Here is a 19,623-nt window from a genome sequence, read left to right as displayed (position 1 = left end):
TATTTTAAAATATGCAGAACTAGAAATAAGAAAGGGATCAAATAAAGCACCAAAGGTCAACTGTATAGAAAAGAAGTCTGCAATAAAGGAAAGGGAGACAAAAATCACAGGAAAAAATGACTGAGCTAAGTACTACCTTTACAGTAATAACACTGAATGTAAATGAATTAACTCCTTAATCAAAAGACACAGATTGGGTGCTTGCTTTGGCAGCACATATACTAAAATTGGAACCATACAGAGAAGATTAGCATGGGCCCTGCACAAGGATGACACACAAATTCATGATGCATTCCATATTTTAAGAATAAATAAATAAATAAAAGACACAGATTGGAAAAATGGATAAGAAAGTATAATACAACTATATGCTGTTTACAAGACACTAACCTTAAACCCAAAGATATAAAGAAATTGAAAGTAAAAGCATGGAAAAAGATATTCCACGCAGAGTTATCAAAAGAGAGCTGAGGTATTTATACTAATATCAGAGAAAATACATGTTAAGTCAAAATCTGCTACAAAAGACAAAGAATGATACTATATATTGATAATAGGGTTGATTCACCAAGGAAAAATAATAATCATAAATATTTATGCATGTAATTACAAAGTGCCCCAAACACATGAAACAAATGCAAACTGAAGGCAGACATAAATATATCTACAACATAAGTTGGACATTTCAATAGACCATTGTCATTGATCAGTAGAATTTCTAGACATAAAATCAGTAAGGAAACAGAGAACTTGAATGATATGACAAATGACCTAGATATGTACAGTACATTGCACCTCAAAAGAATAAGAAACACAATCATTCCAAGTGCACATGGATTGTTCTCCGGCATAGATCACATGTTGGGTCACAAAACAAGTCTTTTAAAATAAATTTTGAAAGACTGAAATCATAAAAAGCATCTCCTCTGAGCATAGTAGACTGAAACTGGAAATCAATAACAGGCAGAGAAATGGAAAATCCCCAAATATATGGAAGTTAAATAACACACTTTTAAATTACCAATAGGCCAAAGAAGAAATGACAAAGGAAATCAGCAAATATCTTGATTTGAAGGAACACAAGTGCACAACATATTAAAATTTATGGGCATCAAAGAAGGCAGTGCTCAGAGGGTAAGTCATAGCCCTAAATGCTTACATTAAAAAAGACATGCAAAAAAAAACACAAAAACTAACTGCACACCTGAAGGAATTAGAGAAAAAGCAAACCAAACCCCCCAAAAGTAGAAATAAATGAAATTGAGAATAAAAAAGAGAGAGAGCATTAACAAAACCAGAAGTTGTTTCTTCAAAAACATCAATAAAATTAACAAAACTTTAGCTAGACTAACAAAAAATGAGAGAAAGGATGAAAATTGATAAAATCAGAAATGACAGGGGGGCATTAATGACACCACAGAAAGGAGAAGGATCACAAGGGGATACTCTAAACAACTGTATGTCAACAAATTAGTAAGACCAATTTCTCTTAGGTACAGAAATGCAGAAATCCTAAACAAAATACTTGCAAATAGAATCCAAGAACACATTAAAAAAATTATACACCATTATCAAGTAGGATTAATTCCAAGTATGCAAGAGTAGTTCAACATAAGAAAATCAATTAACACAATACACCACAATAACAGAACTAAGGGGGAAAAAACACAAGATCGTTTCAATGCTGAAAAAGGGTTTGACAAAAGCCAGCATGTTTCTTGATAAAAACACTTCAGAAAAAGGCAACTTCCTCACTATGATAAAGGGTATTCATAAAAAACCCACTGCTAATATCATACTCAATGGTGAAAGACTGAAAGCTTTCCCACTAATTCTGGAAAAGACCTGGATGCCTACTGTCACCACTGTTATTCACCATTGTGATGGAAATTCTATCTTAAGTTATTAAGCAAGAAAAAGAAATAAAAGCATCCAAACTGGAAAGGAAGAAGTAAGCTTTCATTTAAAGATGACATTATCTTATAATAGAAAGTCTTGAAAAATCTACAACAAAGCTCACAGAAGTAATAAATTCAGTGAAGTAGTGGGACACAATATCAGCACACAAAAATCAGTAATGTTTCCATATGCTAGTAATGAGCAATCTGGGGACGAAATCAAGAAAATAATCCATTTACAACAATCACTAAAAGAATAAAAATTCAAGGATTAAATTTAATAAAAAATATGTGAATGAGTAAGCACAATAGCAAGTAAAAGAATAAAAAATCCAGTAATAAATTTGATCAAGAATATGTCAATGTATAAGTGCATTTCCAAACATAGAAAACTACAAAACTTTGCTAACAGAAATTAGAAATTCAATTTCAATTAGAAATTGAAAATCTAAATAAATTGAAGAACTTTCCATGCTTATGAATTGAAAGACTAAATCCATTAAGATGAATTCTATTCAATTTGATTTACAGATTCAACCCAATCCAATTAAAATTCTAACAGCTTACTTTGCATAAATGGAAGAGCCAATTATCAAATTTATTTGGAGGGACAAGGAGGCCTGAATAGCCAAAAACATACTGAAAAAAGAAGAATAAAGTTGGCAGACTCACATTTCCTGACTTTTAAGATTTTCTCAAGGCTACAGTGGTCAAAACAGCAATATACTGGAACAAGGATAGATATATTGACTGATGGAATTAAACTGAGAGTTCAGAAATAGACCCTCATTTTGTAGTCAACTGATTTTGACAAGGCTGCCAACTCTACTTAACTGAGAAAGAATAGTCTCTTCAACAGATGGTCCTGGGACGACTGGATATCCAAATGCAAAAGAATGAGCGAGGACTCCTGTCTCACGCCGTATACAAACATTAACTCAAAATGGATCAAAGACCTAAATATAAGAGCCAGTACTATAAAACTCCTAGCAAAAAATGGGAAGCATCTTTAGGATCTTATGTAAGGCAATGGTTTCTTAGACTTTACACCTAAAACAATAGCAACAAAAGAAAAAATAGGTAAATGGGACTTCATCAAAATTTAAAACTTTTGCACATCAAAGGACTTAATCATGGAAATGAAAAGACAACTGACTCAATGAAAGAAAATATTTGGAAACCACATATCTGATAAGGGTTTAATATCCAGAATATATTTTTAAAATACTACAACTCAACAATAAAAAGGAAACCCAATTTTAAAATGGGCAAAAGATTTTAATAGACTGTGCTCCAAAAAGGATATACAAATGGTTAATAAGTATATAAGAAGGTTTTCAACATCACTAGCTATTAGGGAAAGCAAATCAAAACCACAGTGAGATACCATTTCACACTCACTGGAATCGCTGCTATTTAAAACAAGCAAAAAAAAAAGAAACAGAGAATTACAAGTGTTGGAGAGGAGAAATAAGATTACTCATTCAAAACTTATGAAGCATGTAATAACATGGATGGACCTAGAGAACATTATGCTGAGTGAGACTAGACAAAAACTAAAGGGCAAATACTGTATGATCTCACTGATATGAACCGACATTAGTGAATAAACTTGGAATATGTCATTGGTAACAGAGACCATCAGGAGATAGAAATAGGGTAAGATAATGGGTAATTGGAGCTGAAGGGATACAGACTGTGCAACAGGACTGGATACAAAAACTCAGAAATGGACAGCACAATACTACCTAATTGTAATGTAATTATGTTAAAACATTGAATGAAGCTACATGTGAGGTACAGTTTTTTTTCTCTCTATTATCATTTTATTTCTTTTTCTATTGTCTTTTTATTTCTTTTTCTAAATCGATGCAAATGTACTAAGAAATGAATATGCAACTATGTGATGATTTAAGAATTACTGATTGTATATGTAGAATGGAATGATTTCTAAATGTTTTGTTAGTTGATTTTTTTTAATTAATAAAAAAAGAAGGAAAAAAGCAATAATAAATAGGTATTAACAGATGGGCTAAAAAAAAAGATTACTCATTCATTGTTGCTGACAATGTAAAGCATTGCAGCCACTGTGGAAGACAGTTTGGTGATTCCTCAGAAAGATAAACATAGAACTCCATATGACTCAGCAATTCTTTACTAGGTATTTACCAAAAATTTTGTAAAGAGGGACTTCAACAGATATTTTCACACTAATGTTCATAATGGCATTATTCACAACTGTCAAAAGATGAAAGTAACCCAAGTTGTTTATTGGCCAATGAATGGATAAATAAAGCATGGTATATACATACAATGGAATATTATTCAACCATAAAAAGGAATGAAGTCCTGATACATGAGACAACATAGGCAAACCTTAAAGTTTCCTGAATGAAGTATCAGATGCAAAAGGACAAATATTGTATGATCTCACTAATATGAAATAATTTGAATTCCTAGAGTTAGAATGTAGAATATTGGTTACCAGGGGTTGAGTTGGAGGTAGAAAATGGATGGTTAATTCTTAATGATAAAACATTACTATGAGTGTAATGAATGGCACTGAATTATGTACGTGAATGAGGTTAATGGCAGATGTTTTAGGTCATGTATATGTTACTAGAATAAAAAGTAAAAGCTAAAACATAGGACTGTATAACACAATGAACCCTATTATAAACAATGGACTACAGTTAATAGTACAAGGATAAAAGTATTCTTTCATGAATTATAACAAAAGTAACATACTATTAAAAAGTGTTAATACTTTTTGTATATGGAAAAAATATACCCAATGTAAACTATGGACTATAGTTAATAGAATAATTTTAATATTCTTTCATCAATTATAACAAAGGTACCAAACTCTAGGGAGTATATGAGAATGCTATAATTTTTACATGATTTTCCTGTAAACCTATAACTTCTCTAAATAAATAAATAAATAAGTAAATATGTCATGATTAGGATACAAGATAATATTTAAAATAATATTTTAATACCACTGAATTTTTAAAAGCCCATTAAAATTTTTTATTTCTTTGAGCTAAAATATAACCTTTAAGCCAATTTGTTATAAAAAATCCACTTGTTTAGAAAGAAGTGCTAGGAATTTATAAAGCAACTTATCTTTCAGTAGTTAATTTCAGTTTCATATTTTGTGAAATAACTATAAAAGTTTTAAATAAATTAGAACAACCTACAAATACATTTTTTATCTTTGTAATATTTTATGTGAAATCTGTAATTAACACCTACATTTGCAACTAAAGAAACACAGGCCAGCATGGTATTCTAAGGGATGATGAGATGATAGAAATCCCTGAGGACTAAATTATTTGAGCTAGAGGGTCAAAAAGATAAAGGTGAGGCATACTTTCATGCCTACCAAGTGAAAGCAAATTTCTTCTTGTTCTTCTCTACCCAGGGACAAAAGATGCTACATTGAAACAATAAAGCAAGGTGAGTTCCAGGTCTTTGTTGATTTGCCCCACTATAGAGAACCATCTGAAACAGCAGCTTAACTGAAGACATGATATGATTATATTATATAATCCATGATCATTTCCCAAGACCTACTTATCTGTTTTCTGCACAAACTAACCAGGTGAATTCAATTGTAATATTTAAGCATCATCACCACCCTGTTTGTTAAATTCTTGATGATGGTCTAATTTATGAAAATCCCTTGAAGTAATATTGCTTTAGATTGTAATGTTTTAGAGAGCATGCTTTTCAGGCCTCCACTTTGCCCTCTTATAACGGTAGTCCTAACAGCATGCATCTGGGAAGACTGGAGAATATGCTATTCTCTGGGTATGTCTAATCCAATTATCTGAATAGGAATATGAAAATGATCATGGATTTGGAGACTCATTAGATCCCAGATCAAATTGTCTTCAGCCAAAATTTAATTTCTTTTCTGACCTGCATCTGACCAGTGGATCAGAGTGACATTTCAGTACTTCAGAGATTTGGCTCATACTCAGTCTATGTCCAAACAACCCACAAAAGGCCTGGGTATCTCACTTTCTTCAGTGCACAGAAATCAGGAATCCTATTTCAGAAGGCTAAAGAAGACTTAAATATGAATGATAATGACAAAGGAAATTTTTTCAAAGGTGTTCATCTTCTTTAGTGAAGGCGTTCTGGTTCTATGATCTGACTTAAGGCTGAAAGCCATGTCTCTATTCAGCAAACTGGGAGTTTTACATTGATTTAATAGAGTTTAGGTGGGTGTTGTGTGAATGGTCCAGTTTTTTTTTCTCAAATTTTTTTTATTGTGAAATATAACATATACACAAAAAAGCAATAAATTTCCAAGTACATTTTAACAAGTAGTTATAAAATAGATTTTAAAGTTGGTATGGGTTACAGTTTGATGATTTTTTATATTTTCTTCTAGCTGCTCCAAGGCACTGGAGACCAACAGAAATATCAATATAATGATTCAGCAGTCATACGCATTTGTGAAATCCTATCTTCTCTGTTATATATATATATATATATATATATATATGCAATAAATTTCAAAGTACATCACAACAATTAGTTTTAGAACAGATTCCAGAGTTCGGTTTGGGTTACAATTCCACAATTTGAGGTTTTTATTTCTAGCTGCTCTAAGATACTGGAGTCTAAAGGAAATATCAGTATAATGATTCAGCACTCATTTGTTAAACCTGACTTTCTCTGTATAACTCCACCATCACCTCTAATCTTTCTCCTACTCTTTAGGGGTATTTGGGCTATGCCCATTCTAACTTTTTCATATTGGAAGGGGCTGTCATTATATGGGATGGGGGATGGACCTACCTGATGTTATGGAAAGGCTAGCCCCTTTCATTTCAGGACTTATCTGGTCCAAGGACACATCTGGAAGTTGTAGGTTTTGGAAAGTTACCCTAATGCATGGAATGTTGTAGAATCTTATGTAATGCCCTAGGTATTCTTTAGGATTGGCAGAAATGGTTTTCATTAGGGTTTGCCAAGTTATGATAGGTAGTAAATGTCAAACTGAAGCTTGCATAAGAGTGACCTCTAGTGTAGCCTCTTGACTCTTTGAACTCTCTCAGCCACTCATACCTTATTTGTTACACTTCTTTTCCCCCTTTGTGTCAGTATGGCATTGTTGATCCCCATGGTGCCAGGGTCAGGCTCATTGCTGGGAGTCATCTCTCATGCTGCAAGAGAGTCTTTCATCCCTGGATCTCATGTCCCACATAGGGGGGAGAGCAATGTTTCACTTGCAGAGTTGGGCTTAGAGAGAGAGAACAGCCCATCTACTTTGAGACCACGGTCACATGCTCACTTAGCCAAAACCAAAATCACCACAGGCCTACCCAGCTAATAGAGTAACTATACTTGCCTTGCCTCTGGCATATAAATAACATTGTTTGGCCTCTATTCACACAGAATCCCAGCATCTCCACTGAAATCAGGGAGTCTATTCCATGATAATATCAAATATGCATATTGCCATCTATATTCCCTGAGAAAAGACTACAGTGATTTTCCGAAATGCTTGTGTTACTCTTGCCAACTTATACCTACTAGCTGAATGAAGGTAATATGTTCTAGCCCTTTTGGGACAGATGAACATTTGCATGTAATAAATCAAAACAACATTTTCATCTCTCTAATACTGGATTCTTTCCTGTACATTACACCAAAGAATCTCTGTCATTGCAACTTTATTTGGCATAGACTAGCACTAACTCCAAGTCTCAATCAACCCAACTAACAGAACAGAAGCACCAATAGTTGTTCAAGTTAGCACAATGAATTCAAAATTTATGAAAAATGTATTCATATTTATAAATGCAGTCCAATTTAAAATTATGTTTCTCCCTTTGTATTGATTTCCAATTGCTTCTGCCACACATTATCACTCAGTTAGTGGCTTAATACAAATTTATTGTCTTACAGTTCTGGAGATCAGAAGCCCAAAGTCAATTTCACTGGGCTAATATCATGGTGTTCATAAGGCTGGTTACTTCTGGAGCCTCTGAGGAAAGAATTGTTTTCCTCGCCTTCTCCTAGTTCTAGAACTGCATTCCTTACATTCCTTGACTCATGACTCTTCCCTCCACTTTCAAGGCTAGGAATGTAGAACCTGCAAGTCTCTGCTTCCATGAAATTCTCCTCCCCTGCAGTTAAATCTCCCTTTGACTCCCTCTAATAAGGACACTTGTGACTATGCTAAGGCCCACCCAGCTAATCCAGGATAATCTCCCCTGGCTCAAAATCTTTAATTACATCTCTAAAATCCTTCTGCCATGTGTGCTGGTTTGAAAGGAGTATGTACCCAAGAAAAGCCATGTTTTATTCCTGACAAGAGCAACCGTTTCTTTTTAATCTCTATTCAGTAATGTAGGTTGGAATGTTTTGATTAGATTATCTTCATGGAGATGTGACACACCCAATTGTGGGAATTAACTTCTTGATTAGATGGAAATGTGACTCTACCCATTCCAGGAGAGTCTTGATTAGTTTACTGGAATCCTTTAAAAGAGGAAGCATTTTGGAGAAAGCTTCAGAACAGTGAGAAAGCCATGACAGAGCCACAAGGACCCATGACAGAGCCTTGAGAACCACAAGAGCCCAGGCAGCCAGAGACCTTTGAAGCTGAAGAAGGAAAATGCTCCTGGGGTTGCTTCATGAAACAAGAAGCCTAGAGAGAAATCTATTAAATGTCACCATGTTTGTCATGTGCATTTCCAGTTTGAGTGAAACCCCAAACATCTTCAGACTTCTTGAACCACAATATCTATCCCTGGATGCCTTAGATTGGACATTTCTATATCCTTGTTTTAATTTGGACATTTTTATGGCTTTAGAACTGTAAACTTGCAAATTAATAAATTCCCCTTTTTAAAAGCCATTCCATTGCTGGTATAGCACATTCTGGCATCTAGCAAGTTAGAACACCATGTAAGCTAGCAATCACAGCTTCCTGGGATTAAGACCAACATACTTTTATGGGCAATTTTTCAGCCTATATCATACTTTTCATAGTAAATAAAGATTAGATTACATTCACACATGTATCCCAGGATTTTGCTTATATATCTTGGTATTCCTTTGGTAAATCTTATCTTTCAGGATTTGAATTTGTAATTTAACTTTGCAATTGGACCCCTGGTGAATGCTGGGTTATAGGGTTGGAAAATTCTTGAGTTTTCACAATATCCCACAATTTAATGAATCTTTATATATTTTGATGTAACAAAAAAAAAAACTCCAATATTTTCTTGGCCTTAATAACACTGCCATGTTCTTGTTGAAGTAAACCCTGACTTTTTCTGTGGGACTACTGCTCTGAAGTAGAAAGAACTTTTATTCAGGAGTCAAATCTGGCTAGGTTACCAAATTATGTAATAGAATAAACCTTATTACAAAATGCTTCAATCAGCAGCATAGAGTATAAATTTTCCAAGTTTTTCACTAGGAAAATATCAAATCATCTGCCTTGCAGCTCATATTAAAAATCCAAATTACAATATTATAATAACCAAAAGTCCTATAATTATAAGAGGACTTTTGACTGAATCTAACAGTGGTTTTGTTCCAAAATCATCTCAGTTTGGATTTGACCAAGATAAAGTTACAATATTGAAGGCTGTTATCCACAGAATCTTTGAATATCTAATAAAAAGAGGCAGAAACTCTGGAGGACCTCTTTTGTTGCTCAGATGAGGCCTCACTCTCTCTAAACCCAACTCTGCAAGTGAAGTCATTGCCCCCCGGCCCCACGTGGAACATGACATTCAGGGGTAAAAGTCTCCCTGGTGGCAGGGAGAAGACTCTCCAGGAGTGAGTCTGGCTCTGGCACTGTGGGATCAATAATTCCATCCTGACCAAAAGGGGAAAAGAACTGTAACTAATAAAATATGAGTGGCTGAGAGAGTTCAAAAAGGGTCAAGAGGTTACTCTGGAGGTCACTTTTATGTAAGCTTCAGTTAGACATTGCTACTTATCATAATTTGCCAAACCTCAACTAAAATAATTCCAGCCAATCTTAAAAAATACTTAGGGCACTACATAGGATTCTACTAGATTCCATGCACTAGGGCAACTTTCCAAAAACTACAACTTCCAGGTGGGTCTCTGGACCAGAGAGGTCCCGAAACCTAGAGGGCCCAGCCTCTCCAGAACATCAGATAGTTCCATCTCCCTACCCCATATTAGTGACAGACCCTCCCAACATGAAAAAGTTAGAATGGCCATAGCCCAAACACCCCTAAAGAGTGGGATAGAAATATCAAAGATGATGGTGGAGTTATACAGAGAAGGTAGGGTTTGACAAACCAGCATGATTGCTCAATCATTAAATTGATATTTCTTTTAGACCCCAGTATCTTAGGGCAGCTAGAAGTAAAAACCTAAAATTGTGGAATTGTAACCCATACCAAACTCTGAAATCTGTTCTACAACTAATTGTTGTGCTGTGCTTTGAAATTTATTGCTTTTTTGTATATATATTATTTTTCACACACACACAAAAATTGACGGTGATGATTAAAAAAAAACTGATTCCCTCTAGCCTTCTATATTCTGGAGCAGCTAGAAGGAAAAATCTGAGATGATGGTATAACAGCTCAAGACAGTCTCTGGGACCTATCCTGTAACTACTTTTGGAAGAGTGCTTTGAAAACTATTGCTTTTTTCTTCTTTGCTTTGTGTATATGTTATATTATACAATAAAAAGTGTTTAAAAAACTGGCAGAACCATCTTCCACAGAACCTTGGAAAACAGATAAAGGGTGGCAATAAATAGGCACATGCCAAATTAAGAAAAGCAACTTTAAAAATACTAGTAGGAGAAGTACATGTTTCCCTGCTTCTCCTTCCCCCATCTTCAACACAAAATAGGGATGGCTTGTGCTCCCACTATGGATCCTTGGCCCTGTTCCAGATAGATCAGAGTAAACCATAAAGGGTTCCTGTAAGTCAGTATCAATCTATTAGGTGGCATCCAGGAAGGCTGAACCAAGAAATTCCTCTCTAGTGCACTCTCCCAGAAAATAACTGGGAAGTAATAATGGTTTGTGGATAGCTAAAGCAGTGTAAGAAAAATTACGTCAAAGTCAGATAAAGATATCACAAGAAAATAAAATTACAGACCAATATCTGTTATGAATGTAAATGCAAAAATCTGCAACAGAATACTAGCAAACTGAACCTAACCACACATAAAAAAGAATTCCACACCATGATCATGTGCGATTTATCCCAGTATGCAAGGATGATTCAACATAAGAAAATCAATTAATATAATATAGCACATTAACAAAGCTACTAGAGCTAATGAATGAAAATGGTGGTATACAAGATCAAAACAGACACATACAAAAATAATAAGTAGTGCTTCTATATGGTAGTGTGATAGTGAGGCTCTGGTGTCAACTTGGCCAGGTGTTGATGCCCAGTTGTCTGGTCAAGCAAACATTGGCCTAACCATTGCCGCAAGGATGTTTTATGGCTGGTTGATAAGCCAGCAGGCTGGTTTATTAAATCATCATCAGTTGATTGCAGCCATGGCTGAATGTGTCTACCATCAATTAAGGGCATGTCTTCAGCAAGCGAAATGATCAATTAGTTGGGTTTTATCCAATCAGTTGAAGACTTTTAAGGAAGAAGAAAGAATTTTCAGTGTTTCTTTCTTCACCAGCAAGCCTCTCCTGTCGAGTTTGTTTTCAACAGGAAAGGATGTTGAATCTTGTCAAATGCCTTCTCTTCATCAATTGAGATGATCATGTGATTTTTCTGCTTTGATTTTTTGATATGGTGTATTACATTAATTGATTTTCTTATGTTGAACCATCCTTGCATACCTGGGATGAATCCTACTTGGTCATGATGTATAATTCTTTTAATGTGTTGTTGGATACGATTTGCTAGAATTTTATTGAGGATTTTTGCATCTGTATTCATTAGAGAGATTGGTCTGTAGTTTTCTTTTTTTGTAATATCTTTGCCTGGTTTGGGTATGAGGGTGATGTTGGCTTCATAGAATGAATTAGGTAGTTTTCCCTCCACTTCAATTTTTTTGAAGAGTTTGAGGAGAGTTGGTACTAATTCTTTCTGGAATGTTTGATAGAATTCACATGTGAAGCTGTCTGGTCCTGGACTTTTCTTTTTAGGAAGCTTTTGAATGACTAATTCAATTTCTTTACTTGTGATTGGTTTGTTGAGGTCATCTATTTCTTCTTGAGTCAAAGTTGGTTGTTCATGTCTTTCCAGGATCCCGTCCATTTCATCTAAATTGTTGTATTTATTAGCGTAAAGTTGTTCATAGTATCCTGTTATTACCTCCTTTATTTCTGTGAGGTCAGTAGTTATGTCTCCTCTTCCATTTCTGATCTTATTTATTTGCATCCTCTCTCTTCTTCTTTTTGTCAATCTTGATAAGGGCCCATCAATCTTATTGATTTTCTCATAGAACCAACTTCTGGTCTTACTGATTTTCTCTATTGTTTTCATGTTTTAATTTCATTTATTTCTGCTCTAATCTTTGTTATTTCTATCCTTTTGCTTGCTTTGGGATTAGTTTGCTGTTCTTTCTCCAGTTCTTCCAAGTGGACAGTTAATTCCTGCATTTTTGCCTTTTCTTCTTTTCTGATATAGGCATTTAGGGCAATAAATTTCCCTCTTAGCACTGCCTTTGCGGTATCCCATAAGTTTTGATATGTTGTGTTTTCATTTTCATTCACCTCGAGGTATTTACTAATTTCTCTTGCAATTTCTTCTTTGACCCACTCGTTGTTTAAGAGTGTGTTGTTGAGTGTCCACGTATTTGTTAATTTTCTGGCACTCCACCTATTATTGATTTCCAACTTCATTCCTTTATGATCCGAGAAAGTGTTGTGTATGATTTCAATCTTTTTAAATTTGTTAAGACTTGCTATGTGACCCAGCATATGGTCTATCTTTGGGAATGATCCATGAGCACTTGAGAAAAAAGTGCATCCTGCTGTTGTGGGATGTAATGTCCTATAAATGTCTGTTAAGTCTAGCTCCTTTATAGTAATATTCAGATTCTCTATTTCTTTATTGATCCTCTGTCTAGATGTTCTGTCCATTGATGAGAGTGGGGAATTGAAGTCTCCAACTATTATGGTATATGTGTCTATTTCCCTTTTCAGTGTTTGCAGTGTATTCCTCACATATTTTGGGGCATTCTGGTTCGGTGCGTAAATATTTATGATTGTTATGTCTTCTTGTTTAATTGTTCCTTTTATTAGTATATAGTGTCCTTCTTTGTCTCTTTTAACTGTTTTACATTTGAAGTCTAATTTGTTGGATATTAGTATAGCCACTCCTGCTCTTTTCTGGTTGTTATTTGCATGAAATATCTTTTCTCAACCTTTCACTTTCAACGTATGTTTATCTTTGGGTCTAATATGTGTTTCCTGTAGACAGCATATAGAAGGATCCTGTTTTTTAATCCATTCTGCCAGTCTATGTCTTTTGATTGGGGAATTCAGTCCATTAACATTTAGTGTTATTACTGTTTGGATAATATTTTCCCCTAACATTTTGCCTTTTGTATTATATATATCATATCTGACCTTCCTTCTTTCTACACTCTTCTCCATACCTCTCTCTTCTGTCTTTTTGTATCTGACTCTAGTGCTCCCTTTAGTATTTCTTGCAGAGCTGGTCTCTTGGTCACAAATTCTCTCAGTGACTTTTTGTCTGAGAATGCTTTAATTTCTCCCTCATTTTTGAAGGACAATTTTGCTGGATATAGGAGTCTTGGTTGGCAGTTTTTCTCTTTTAGTAATTTAAATGTATCATCCCACTGTCTTCTAGCTTCCATGGTTTCTGCTGAGAAATCTACACATAGTCTTATTGGGTTTCCCTTGTATGTGATGGATTGTTTTTCTCTTGCTGCTTTCAAGATCCTCTCTTTCTCTTTGACCTCTGACATTCTAACTAGCAAGTGTCTTGGAGAACGCCTATTTGGGTCTAATCTCTTTGGGGTGCGCTGCACTTCTTGGATCTGTAATTTTAGGTCTTTCATAACAGTTGGGAAGTTTTCAGTGATAATTTCTTCCATTAGTTTTTCTCCTCCTTTTCCCTTCTCTTCTCCTTCTGGGACACCCACAACACGTATATTTGTGCGGTTCATATTGTCCTTGAGTTCCCTGATACCCTGTTCAAATTTTTCCATTCTTTTCCCGATAGTTTCTGTTTCTTTTTGGAATTCAGATGTTCCATCCTCCAAATCACTAATTCTATCTTCTGTCTCTTTAAATCTATCATTGTAGGTATCCATTGTTTTTTCCATCTTTTCTACTTTATCCTTCACTTCCATAAGTTCTGTGATTTGTTTTTTCAGTTTTTCTATTTCTTCTTTTTGTTCAGCCCATGTCTTCTTCATGTCCTCCCTCAATTTATCGATTTCGTTTTTGAAGAGGTTTTCCATTTCTGTTCGTATATTCAGCATTAGTTGTCTCAGCTCCTGTATCTCATTTGAACTATTGGTTTGTTCCTTTGACTGGGCCATATTTTCAATTTTCTGAGCATGATCCGTTATCTTCTGCTGGTGTCTAGGCATTTAGTCAGATTTCCCTGGGTGTTGGACCCAACAGGTTGAAAGATTTTTCTGTGAAATCTCTGGGTTCTGTTTTTCTTATCCTGCCCAGTAGGTGACGCTCGTGGCACACGTTTGTCTGCGGGTCCCACCAGTAAAAGGTGCTGTGGGTCCTTTAACTTTGGAAAACTCTCGCCATGGGAGAGATTCACCAGCCGAAGTGTCTTGGAAGAGTCCCAGCCGGCCCGGGGGTCCGAACGCGGGGAGGGTCGCCGGCCGCCGCAGCCCGTGAGAGCACCCGTCCGAATTTCCTAGTCGGCCCGGGGCGCCAAGCATGGCAGGAGGGCGCCAGCTGCCGCGGCCCTGGAGAGTGCACCATTCCCAGCCGGACCGGGGAGTCATGTGTTTGGAAGGGACCCCCCCGGTCACCGTTCTCCGCAGCCTGGGGATTTCCGATCCAATTCTCTCAGTTGGTCCGGGGGGCCGCGGGTGGTGGGGGCGCCAGCTGCCTCGGCTTGAGGGGACCACCTGCTCAATTCTGCCAGCTGGCCCGGGAAGGAGGAAGGGAGGGACTCCCGCCGCTTGCCGCCCCACCTGGGGATACCCGCGCCCCTTGGCGATCTCACCAGAGCGGGTTCTCTCAGCCAGTCAGCCGTTCCAGGATGGGGTACGCTGTCTTTTTGATCTCTGTCGTGGCTCTGGGAGCTGTTCTGTATCGTTTCTACTCCCCTAGTAGCTATTCTGGAGGAGGAACTAAGATCCGCACGTCATACTAAGCCGCCATCTTCTCCGGAAGTCCAGTCCTAAACTTTTGATTTTAAGTAAATGTTCTAAGTATGCCTTTTAGAAGATAAGAAGAGAGTAACCCAGTCAAAGGTCCTGGGGCTTGGATCTGGAAATGGTTTCTCTCTTTGAGGCTTCCTTAAAGAGCCGAAAGTCTCTAGAATGCTGGCTGAACAGAGAAACTCCAATCCTGTCGAGTTTGTTGAGACCCTTCATTGGAGTTGCCAGCTTCACAATCTGCCCTATGGATATTGGAATTTCCACTCCCATGGTTGGTGAGACACCTTTATACATTTCTTATTTTTCGATAGCTGTTGATTCTGTTTTTCTGGAAAACCTTGACTAATACATACGAGTAATGAACAATTTGAAGAGGAATCAAGAAAAACTTCCATTTACCATAGCAACTAAAATAATCAAACATAGGGGAATAAATTTAACCAAGATGTAAAGGACATACACACAGAAAAACTACTAGAAGAAATCAAAGAAGACCTAAAGAAATGGAAGGACATTCCATGTTCACGGACAAAAAAACTAAACATTGTTAAGATTATAATTCTATCCAAAGCAATTTATAGTCTGAAAGCAAGCTTAATCAAAATTTCAACAGACATCTTTGCAGATTGGAAATACCAGTCAAGTTTTTATGAAACGATAAGCAGCCAATAATAGTCTAAATCATCTTGAAGAATAACTAAGTTGGAGGACTCACACTTCCTGATTTTAAAACTTAATACAATGCTACAATAAATAAATAGCATGGTACAGGCATATGACAGACATGTAGACAAATGAAATAAAATTGAGAGTTCAAAAATGAACCCTCACATCTATGGCCAATTGATTTTTGACAGGGAAGCAAAGTCCCTCAATGGAGAAAGTACAAGTTTTTTTAAAAAATGGTACTGGGAAAATGGTATATCCACAAGCAAAAGAATGAAACTGAACCCTTACTTCGCACCATGTACAAAAATTCACTCAAAATGGATAAAACTTCTAAATATAAGAACAAAACCATAAAACTAGAAGAAAACAGAGGGAAGCATCTTCAGGAACTGCATTAAGTGATGCTTTCTTACACTGAGTATGAACAACAAAAGAAAAAATGGATAAATAGTGTTTCACCAATGTTAAAATCTTTTGTGCATCCAAGAAGTTCATCATGAAAGCAAAAGATAACCAATAGATTAAGAAAAAATATTTTAATACTGCATATCTGATCAGAGCTTAATATCCAGACTACATAAAGAAAGATATAATAGCCAGGATATATAAAGAAATCAATAAAAACAACCAAATTAAAAGATGGGCAATAGACTTGTATAGACATTACTCCAAAGAAGATATACAAATAACCAGTAAGCACATGAAAAGACATTCAACATCATTAGGCATTAGGGAAAGGCAAATCACAATCAAAATTAGACACCATTTCACACTCACTAGAATGGTAACTATTTAAAAAAATGAAAAATAACTAGTATTAGAGAAGATGTGGAGAAATAAGAATGATCATTCAATGCTGCTGACAGTGTAAGATGGTGCAGCCATTGTGGAAAGCAGTTTAGTAGTTCCTTGGAAAGTTAAATATAGAGTTACCACATCATCTCGCAATCCAATTTCTAGTTATATACTCTAAAGGACTGAAAAAGCAGATATCCAAATGGATATTTGCACACTGATTTTCATAGCAACACTATTCACAATTGCCAAAGGATTGAAGCAACCCAAATGTCCATTGACTGAAAAGTGGATAAACAAAAGGTGGCATATGCATACAATGGAATATTATTTAACCATAAAAAAGGATAAAGTTCTTGAATCATGTGAAAACATGTATGAAGCTTGAAGACATCATAATGAGTGAAATAAGGCAGACACAAAAGGACAAATATCTTGTGATCTCACTGATAGGGAATAATTAGACTAAGTAAATTCTTAGACTCAGAAACTAGAATACAGGTTACCAGGGGCAGTGATGGTGGTTTGAGATGGGGTGTTTCATTGGTACAGAGTTTCTGTTTGGAGTGATAGAAAAGTTTTGGCAATAGATGGTGGTGATATTGGCACATTTCTGTGAATGTAATTAACACCACTGAATTATATATATTTGAATGTAGTTAAAGGAGGAAATTTGGGGTTGTTTATGTTAAAATAAGAATTTAAAAATAGGACTGTACAGCGCAAACAGTGAACACTAATGTGAACTAGTGATTATGGTTAATACAAATAGTATAATAATAGTGTTTCATCAATTTTATAAAGGTGCTATACTAATGCAAAGTGCTTATATTAGGGGAAACTGTGTGTGTGTGTGCTGAGGGATATATGGGAATTCTATTTTCTGTATGATTTTTCTGTAAACCTACAACTTTTCTAACAAAAAAACACAAAAATTAAAATTAATAAATGTCTCAAAACAAACAAAAATTTACCTCTCTTAGCCCATGCTCAGGAAGTTATTGGAAAATACACTCTACCAAAAGAAAATAAAAAGATGTGTAGAAAGAGGTAAATGGAATCTTTGGGGGTGGAAATCAAAACAGAATAGCTATATGGCAAGCACCGAAGGCCTAAAATATTTCAGAAAAACAATTGACTGAATTTTTATCAAAACATTTTTCTCAGGTTTTTCTTGCAGTTTATGGAATAATAAAATATTTGAGTTGTTTCCAATAAACACTTACAGTCCAAGAACTCTTTAATATGCTATTTCTTAAGTCTCTTTGACCTTCTTTGGACTCTGTGACATCATCTCAATAAAGTGGAATGTTATATAACTGTGGGCTTAGGCTGTATTATTTTGGATAATATTCTATATGGATAAGAATTATGAAAACAGTACTTAAATTTGTTCATATAATTATAACATAAAGCATTCAGCTATTAACATACCAGTGTCAAAGCAAATTGCAAGGATGGGAAAGAACTGCAGATGTTCTGCCAATTATTTTAAGTTGCTATTATAATAAAAATCTAATGACTTGGACAGTTAGGCTCATGACATGTTATGAAAAACAGTTGCTGTTTTAAAAGGAGTTAAGTTCATAGTTATATTACGTTTTCATGAAATAGTGTGATAATCTAACAAAGACTGTTTCTTACACTCTTAGATTCTGACTTGGCATGCTTAGAACGTATTATTCAAGGATTTTGCCTATGGCCAAGTTCTAAAGAAGGCAATTATAATTCCACATATTTGAGCAGAGGAGAGGTTCAGATGTTTACAATGTTTACACATTAGGCACAATAAGAAGGTTGTTACCAAGATTTGAATGAAAAATCTCAAATAGAAAAGAAAATTATATATATATATATATATATATACACATATATATAATAGCTAAAAGAAATCATAATTCTATCTCCAGGAGGTATATGAAGACTTCATTTAGCCTACTATAACTACAGAAAAGAAACATACTTGTTAATTATGTTTCTAATAAAGGTTGCTAAGGTATAAACTTTTTCTGCAATCCCTAAATGATGGGAGCTTGTGTAAGAAAACACTCAGAAGCAGTTTGTGCCAGTTTGAAGCTATTATGTACCTCGGAAAAGCCATGTCTCTTAATCCTCATTCAGTATTGCTGGATGGAATCTTTCTTATTGTTTCCATGGAGATGTGACCCTCCCAATTGTGGGTGGTAACTTTTGATTAGATGGTTTCCATGGAGAGTGTCTTCACCCTTTCAAAGTGGGGTTGCTTACTAGAGCCCTTTAAAAGGGAGCCATTTTGGAAAAAACTTTAGAGCTCCAGAACCAACAGAGCAACCAGAATCAACAGAGTCCATACAGCCAGAGACTTTTGGAGATGAAGAAGGAAAATACCCCCAGGGGAGCGTCATGAAACAAGAACCAGGAGAGAAAGCTAGAAAATGTTGCCATGTGCCTTTCCAGCTGACTGAGGTGTTCTGGACCCACAGGCATTCTTGAGACAAGATATCTGTCCCCGATGCTTTAATATGGACACTCTTATAGCCTTGCCTTAATTTGTGTATTTTCATGACCTGTAAACTTGCAACTTAATAATTTTCCCTTCTTAAAAGTCATTCCAGAATGCAATATACCAGAATGTGGTATATCAGAATGTGATATATCACATTCTGGCAGCTTTTACAAACTAGAACATAGTTCAAGAAACTCCTCCATGCAACAATCAGATGGACTTCTGCTTCTCTGTATGTCTTCAAGCTTCAAAGCAATCTACTATCTGATTAATGCATTTCAAAGTTCTTTGAAAGAAAAAACTCCAATTGGGTCAGTTAAACACAACTCATTAAAAAAAACATGACTAAAAGGCAAAGTTCAGCCTCCAGACCACCTTCAAGATCCCAGATATCCAGTTTGTAGCCAGTTGCCACTGGTAACAAATACAGAAGAAACTGACTGGCTATCTTG

General features: G+C 35.6%; 1 long non-coding RNA gene and 1 other non-coding gene across 2 annotated transcripts in view; one reads left to right on the top strand and one right to left on the bottom strand.

The window, feature by feature from the left end:
- The window catches only part of LOC143679431 (uncharacterized), a 42,087-nt gene extending 23,262 nt beyond the window's left edge, over positions 1 to 18,825 (bottom strand). Inside the window, exon 1 of the long non-coding RNA XR_013173749.1 lies at positions 18,774 to 18,825. This is a non-coding gene — a long non-coding RNA (uncharacterized LOC143679431). The remainder of the gene's footprint in view (positions 1 to 18,773) is intronic.
- LOC143681779 (U6 spliceosomal RNA) lies at positions 198 to 304 on the top strand. Its single transcript, XR_013174839.1, has one exon. It is a non-coding gene; the product is annotated as a U6 spliceosomal RNA (small nuclear RNA).
- Positions 18,826 to 19,623: the final 798 nt, after the last annotated feature.

This window comes from Tamandua tetradactyla, chromosome 4, assembly GCF_023851605.1.
Source record: "Tamandua tetradactyla isolate mTamTet1 chromosome 4, mTamTet1.pri, whole genome shotgun sequence".
NCBI classification, from domain to species: Eukaryota; Metazoa; Chordata; class Mammalia; order Pilosa; family Myrmecophagidae; genus Tamandua; species Tamandua tetradactyla.
This window is presented reverse-complemented; position numbering and strand designations above follow the sequence as displayed.